Source organism: Protopterus annectens, chromosome 9.part0 (genome assembly GCF_019279795.1).
Source record: "Protopterus annectens isolate FY-2018-M chromosome 9.part0, PAN1.0, whole genome shotgun sequence".
Classification (NCBI taxonomy): Eukaryota; Metazoa; Chordata; order Ceratodontiformes; family Protopteridae; genus Protopterus; species Protopterus annectens.
In genome coordinates this window covers 1,914,295,930-1,914,303,333 of record NC_056743.1, presented here as the reverse complement: position 1 = coordinate 1,914,303,333, position 7,404 = coordinate 1,914,295,930, and positions in this window count along the sequence as shown.

The following is a 7,404-nucleotide window of genomic DNA, read 5'->3' as shown; positions in this document are numbered from 1 at the left end:
CCATGTGAAGCTGATCCTTCTCATGCTTTTGGGCTCAGTTTCTGTCCATTTGAAGCTGATCCTTCTCATGCTTTTGGGCTCAGTTTCTGTCCATGTGAAGCTGATCCTTCTCATGCTTTTGGGCTCAGTTTCTGTCCATGTGAAGCTGATCCTTCTCATGCCTGGGCTCAGTTTCTGTCAATTTGAAGCTGATCATTCTCATGTCTGGGCTCAGTTTCTGTCCATGTGAAGCTGATCCTTCTCATGCCTGGGCTCAGTTTCTGTCCATGTGAAGCTGATCCTTCTCATGCCTGGGCTCAGTTTCTGTCCATTTGAAGCTGATCCTTCTCATGCTTTTGGGCTCAGTTTCTGTCCATGTGAAGCTGATCCTTCTCATGCCTGGGCTCAGTTTCTGTCCATGTGAAGCTGATCATTCTCATGCTTTTGGGCTCAGTTTCTGTCCATGTGAAACTGATCCTTCTCATGCTTTTGGGCTCAGTTTCTGTCCATGTGAAGCTGATCCTTCTCATGCCTGGGCTCAGTTTCTGTCCATGTGAAGCTGATCCTTCTCATGCCTGGGCTCAGTTTCTGCCCATGTGAAGCTGATTCACTCTGTTTAAAGCATGTTGCATTTTTCTGCATTTTTGCTTTGGGGGGGTTGTTCTCACAATGGTATTGATTTTCCTTTCTCCCATTCACTGCTTTTCTGACTATGTTTATGGTTATCTTGCGACCTTAAAGACAATAATTCCAGTTTCCTTCCTACTTAGTGGTTCCATGTTTGACTGTGTCTGCCATGATCACAGTCTTTGAAACTCTTGCTTTGTTCCACAAGTGATCTCTCAAATTGTTGCTTCATTTAATAAGTTTTAATCTACAAAGAGACTTCTTTTCATTGTATCAGCCTAGAAACATATTGGTCTTCCATTTTGCCACATAACATTCGCATTCATAAGACATTGTTCTTTTTGTATGCATGTTCTAGTTGTGAACTTGAAATAATGGAACATTCTATTTGTGGGGATCACAACTTTGAACAGTATAAATATGATTATTGCAGAATTTATTCAAGTATTGATGCTACCATTAACAAACTGTTAGCCACTAAAAAGAAAAAAATTGACAGAGATGTACAGGCTTATATCCATAACAAGGCATACCCTGCCCCCCCCCCAGTTACCCACATGAATGGTATTCAAGATTATATGGGTTTTAGACCTGGCTTTGTACCTAATAGCAATGGTCCCAATAACTCCTGTCACGATAATGCTCATCTGGAAGAACCTTTACGTAGAAGTGAAAGAATAAGAAATAACCAAACACAACTTAACCAGCAGCAGTTGAATGATGTTAATGGCTCTAGTTCAACTGCTAATAACCAGGTTTTTCAAGTGGACAGGGATTCACACCACAACAATCAGAATAACCAATCGAACCCGGACGGCAAGGGAATTGGAAGAACAATCGGAGGAACAAGAGGAGGAGATAACACCAATTGCACCTAATGAACCAGAAATTTTGTTGAGCACACACAGTGACTTTAAAATTTTCAGTTATACTGCTATAACTGTAGATCAAAATATGGTTGATTTCTTTACTAAAGGTCTTTCCTTTGTCCCTCACCAAAAAACTAATTTTGTAAAAATGATAGTTGATCTTAAAATGTATGTGCGCAATTTGAATTTAGCGGTTCTGATGGGGACCAATTCTACACTTGTGAACTCTCTACGAGTCTCTAGCTTGTTTAACCCCCCATTTGTACCCACATTAATGTCCTTTGAAAAAATGTGGAGATAGATTTAAGGAGACTTTGATATGCATGTTAGATTAATGCACACTAACATTATTTCTGAGGACAAACAATACATCGACCTGATACACAATTTTGGTATTAGAGTTATGAAGCCGGACAAGGGAGGGGGCATGGTGTTTATGAATCAGTCTAGCTACATCAGTAAGATGCGTGAACACATGGATACTGAGGTATACACCCCTGCTAGCTTACATCAGGTTATGAATCAGTCTAACTACATCAGTAAGATGCGTGAACACATGGATTCTGAGGTATACACCCCTGCTAGTTTACATCAGGTTATGAATCAGTCTAACTACATCAGTAAGATGCGTGCACACATGGATTCTGAGGTATACACCCCTGCTAGCTTGCATCAGGTTATGAATCAGTCTAACTACATCAGTAAGATGCGTGAACACATGGATTCTGAGGTATACACCCCTGCTAGCTTACATCAGGTTATGAATCAGTCTAACTACATCAGTAAGATGCGTGAACACATGGATTCTGAGGTATACACCCCTGCTAGCTTACATCAGGTTATGAATCAGTCTAACTACATCAGTAAGATGCGTGAACACATGGATTCTGAGGTATACACCCCTGCTAGCTTACATCAGGTTATGAATCAGTCTAACTACATCAGTAAGATGCGTGCACACATGGATTCTGAGGTATACACCCCTGCTAGCTTGCATCAGGTTATGAATCAGTCTAACTACATCAGTAAGATGCGTGAACACATGGATTCTGAGGTATACACCCCTGCTAGCTTACATCAGGTTATGAATCAGTCTAACTACATCAGTAAGATGCGTGAACACATGGATTCTGAGGTATACATCCCTGCTAGCTTACATCAGGTTATGAATCAGTCTAACTACATCAGTAAGATGCGTGAACACATGGATTCTGAGGTATACACCCCTGCTAGCTTACATCAGGTTATGAATCAGTCTAACTACATCAGTAAGATGCGTGAACACATGGATTCTGAGGTATACACCCCTGCTAGCTTACATCAGGTTATGAATCAGTCTAACTACATCAGTAAGATGCGTGAACACATGGATTCTGAGGTATACACCCCTGCTAGTTTACATCAGGTTATGAATCAGTCTAACTACATCAGTAAGATGCGTGAACACATGGATTCTGAGGTATACACCCCTGCTAGCTTACATCAGGTTATGAATCAGTCTAACTACATCAGTAAGATGCGTGAACACATGGATTCTGAGGTATACACCCCTGCTAGTTTACATCAGGTTATGAATCAGTCTAACTACATCAGTAAGATGTGTGAACACATGGATTCTGAGGTATACACCCCTGCTAGCTTACATCAGGTTATGAATCAGTCTAACTACATCAGTAAGATGCGTGAACACATGGATTCGGAGGTATATACCCCTGCTAGCTTACATCAGGTTATGAATCAGTCTAACTACATCAGTAAGATGCGTGAACACATGGATTCTGAGGTATACACCCCTGCTAGCTTACATCAGGTTATGAATCAGTCTAACTACATCAGTAAGATGCGTGAACACATGGATTCTGAGGTATACACCCCTGCTAGCTTACATCAGGTTATGAATCAGTCTAACTACATCAGTAAGATGCGTGAACACATGGATTCGGAGGTATACACCCCTGCTAGCTTACATCAGGTTATGAATCAGTCTAACTACATCAGTAAGATGCGTGCACACATGGATTCTGAGGTGTACACCCCTGCTAGCTTACATCAGGTTATGAATCAGTCTAACTACATCAGTAAGATGCGTGAACACATGGATTCGGAGGTATACACCCCTGCTAGCTTACATCAGGTTATGAATCAGTCTAACTACATCAGTAAGATGCGTGAACACATGGATTCGGAGGTATACACCCCTGCTAGCTTACATCAGGTTATGAATCAGTCTAACTACATCAGTAAGATGCGTGAACACATGGATTCGGAGGTATACACCCCTGCTAGCTTACATCAGGTTATGAATCAGTCTAACTACATCAGTAAGATGCGTGAACACATGGATTCTGAGGTATACACCCCTGCTAGCTTACATCAGGTTATGAATCAGTCTAACTACATCAGTAAGATGCGTGCACACATGGATTCTGAGGTATACACCCCTGCTAGCTTACATCAGGTTATGAATCAGTCTAACTACATCAGTAAGATGCGTGCACACATGGATTCTGAGGTGTACACCCCTGCTAGCTTACATCAGGTTATGAATCAGTCTAACTACATCAGTAAGATGCGTGAACACATGGATTCTGAGGTACACACCCCTGCTAGCTTACATCAGGTTATGAATCAGTCTAACTACATCAGTAAGATGCGTGAACACATGGATTCTGAGGTATACACCCCTGCTAGCTTACATCAGGGTAATACTGCATACAGGCACATTAGAACTGCTCTTGATGATTTATTTCCGGAAGGGTCTATTGATATAGACACCTTTCAGTATCTGTCTATGGCAGCACATAGAATTCCTAGTATTTTTGGGACTCCAAAACTACACAAGGATATTAGGAACCCCCCTCTTAGTCCCATAGTTGATGGTAGGGGTTTGATTACTTTTGCTTGTGCTAAATTGGTAGATAGTATTCTTAAACCACTCATTAACCAGGAATTACAAATATGTCATGATTCATGGAGTTTCCTGGATAATATTAACAACTTGGAGTATAAGGACAACAATATTTTTGTTACGATCGATGTAAAAGATCTATACACAGTCATCCCCCACCAATTGGGTATAGAATGGGTGAGAGAATTTATGTTGTACAAGAACGTAGAGCATGATAAAATACATCTGGTTGAAACACTTTTGGATCTGATTCTTTCTAATAACTATATTATGTTTGATAAGAATATATTTTTACAGAATAAAGGGGTAGCCATGGGGTCCCCATGTGGTGCCGGTTTCGCCAACAGTGTCATGGCATATTGGGAACATCATTTTTTGTTCTCTGATAGTGTTTTTCAGGAAAATGTACTATGGTACACCAGATACCAAGACGACATGTGTCTGGTATGGCAAGGTGATATCCAACGGATTGAAGGATTCATACAACATATTACCAACAAAACCAATTTTCTTGAATTCACTTATCAAGTAAGGGTCGATAGTATAACATATCTGGATGTACAACTGACTAATGACAGCTATAACAAGCAGTATAAAGCTACCATTTATAGGAAACCCGCCTACTCTAATGCCTTCCTGCACTACACTAGTGAACATCCATATCACCAGAAAAAGGCAATTGTTAAAGGCCAGTTGGTGAGAGCTGCACGGATGGTTACTGAAGATGTTGACTTTGACTTAGAATGCAACAGGATGAAGTCCATGTTCATAAGTAGGGGGTATCCTATCAAACTATTTCTAGAAACACTTACAGAAGTTAAAGATAAGAGATCAACAGGTTGGTTTAAACCTATTTTAACTAGTAGAGTACACAAGGAAGGCATTACTACCAACACCAATTTAATTACATGACAGCGTGACAAAAACGATGACGGTGTCACGTTATTACATCTTAGTTTCCTATCTACTTTTTCAGCTGACACGGCATGAGTCAAAGAGATTTTTATAAAGAATTGGGCATTAATTTTGGAAGAACCGTCCATTTGCACTAAGCTAGGTATCAGACCCCGCTTTACTTTTAGAAGGGGTTTTAATCTTAAAAACTTGTTGGAAAGGCATAAGAATGGGCATTTAGGTACGAACAAGCGGGTACATAAAGGTATGCGTAAATGTGGGCATTGCACACAGTGTAAACACATTCAAGTGACTACTGACATCAATATTAATAACAAACAGTACACAATAAACGGCTCCTTTAATTGTGAGTCCAAAGCTGTAGTATATGCAGCTTGCTGTCAGGTTTGTCCCTCATTTTATATAGGTAAGACCGAGCAGAAATTAAAACAAAGAATATACGAGCATTGTTATGCTGTTAGTAAAGGAGATGTTAACAATGCTCTTGCTCGGCATATTTTACAATTTCCAACACATGAGTTTTTATTTTTGGTTGTACACCAAACACTTTTGGACCCGAGAGGGGGGCCTTGGCAACTTTTATTAGAACAAAATGAGTTGTATTGGCAAATCAAAATGGCTGCATACATTTTCCCTGGTTTAAATGAATTTGTGTCTATTAAAAGCGTGTTAAAATTAAGAGCTTTAAATAGATAACATATTAATTTTGCATAAAAAGTTTCAATTTTGATATTGTATTTCTTTGTTGATTAAGTTTGAAACATAGTAATATTTACATAGTTTCATATATATATATATAAAAATATGGACTCTGTTTTTGGTCATATATTCAGTATTATTATGATCAGACTTTAGTCTCTAACCAGCATGCAATTATTTAATATATATGTTTTACATATCACTATATTTTTTATGTGACTTTACTTAGTTAAATATTTTAGTTCTTACAGTAAATTTATGTCATTATCATATATTATACATTTTCAGTTTAGCCCTAGTAGCTTTTAAAATGTTATTTTGTAGTATAATATTTATATATGTTATACATATATATTTAATGTCATTTATAAATTGACTGTTACGTATTTAACATTGTAACTTTTTAGAGCAGGTTTTATACTGTTTAAATATTGTATTTTTATATGGTTTTATTTTTATTGGTTGATTGAATGACTAATTGACAATTAACTACAAGCTATATAAGTATCATTGTTATGTTGTTCTGGGTCTGAAGAAGGTGGAATATTATTACCACTGAAAGCGCTTACCATATTAAAGTTTTTAGTTGTTTTAGCATTACGTTACTCGTATTTGCTTATTTCAGCTTTCTCCTACCATTCAGCTCATTTTTCTCTTGATTTTTCCAGTCGTGGGGTGTGTTGGATAAGTGTACTTAAATCACTAAGATGGCTCTTCTGTATTTCTTTACACATAAATCTCTTTGAACTTCCCAATAACCACTGTCATTTATTTACTTCCATTTATGTTTTTAGATTCATTTTATTGTACAGACTAGGCTACTGCATTGTTGTGAGAATCAGTCTGTACAAAAATCTCAGTTGTGTTTCTGCTCTCTTGAAGTTACACTATTAGTGATTCTTCGCACCTTGTATGTCCAGATAATTCATTTTAGGTGAATCAGAGAACCGTTAACATTTTGTAGCTCCTATCACAGCTGTTCATTTTTACTTCATAAACAGATGTCAGTTTTGGTTTGAGGCTGACTTTTTTTTATTTTGCTGTTTAAGTTTCAATGCTAACTCATTGTGTTGTTTTTCCTTTTCAGTTTGCAATGTTCCTTGACTTAGCACTTTCAGGCTTACTTTGGTACTCACTATTCCCACTTGTACAGTCATGAAGTTCAAAGATTCTACTGGCTAAATCAAGAATATTTTAGTCTGTTCTACTTTTTCACATCTTTTGTTGGTCAAGGTTAACCATCACCCTTATAAACCTTTATGTCTCTCATTTTATTTTCATGCACAGACATCGTCAGTTCCACCGCAGCTAACAGCTTTTTCTGCTTGGGTTCAGTGTTACCTGTCTAAATTAACGTTTCTAAAGTCTTAATTAATTCTCTAACCTCGTCTTGGAAGGTTATATAAC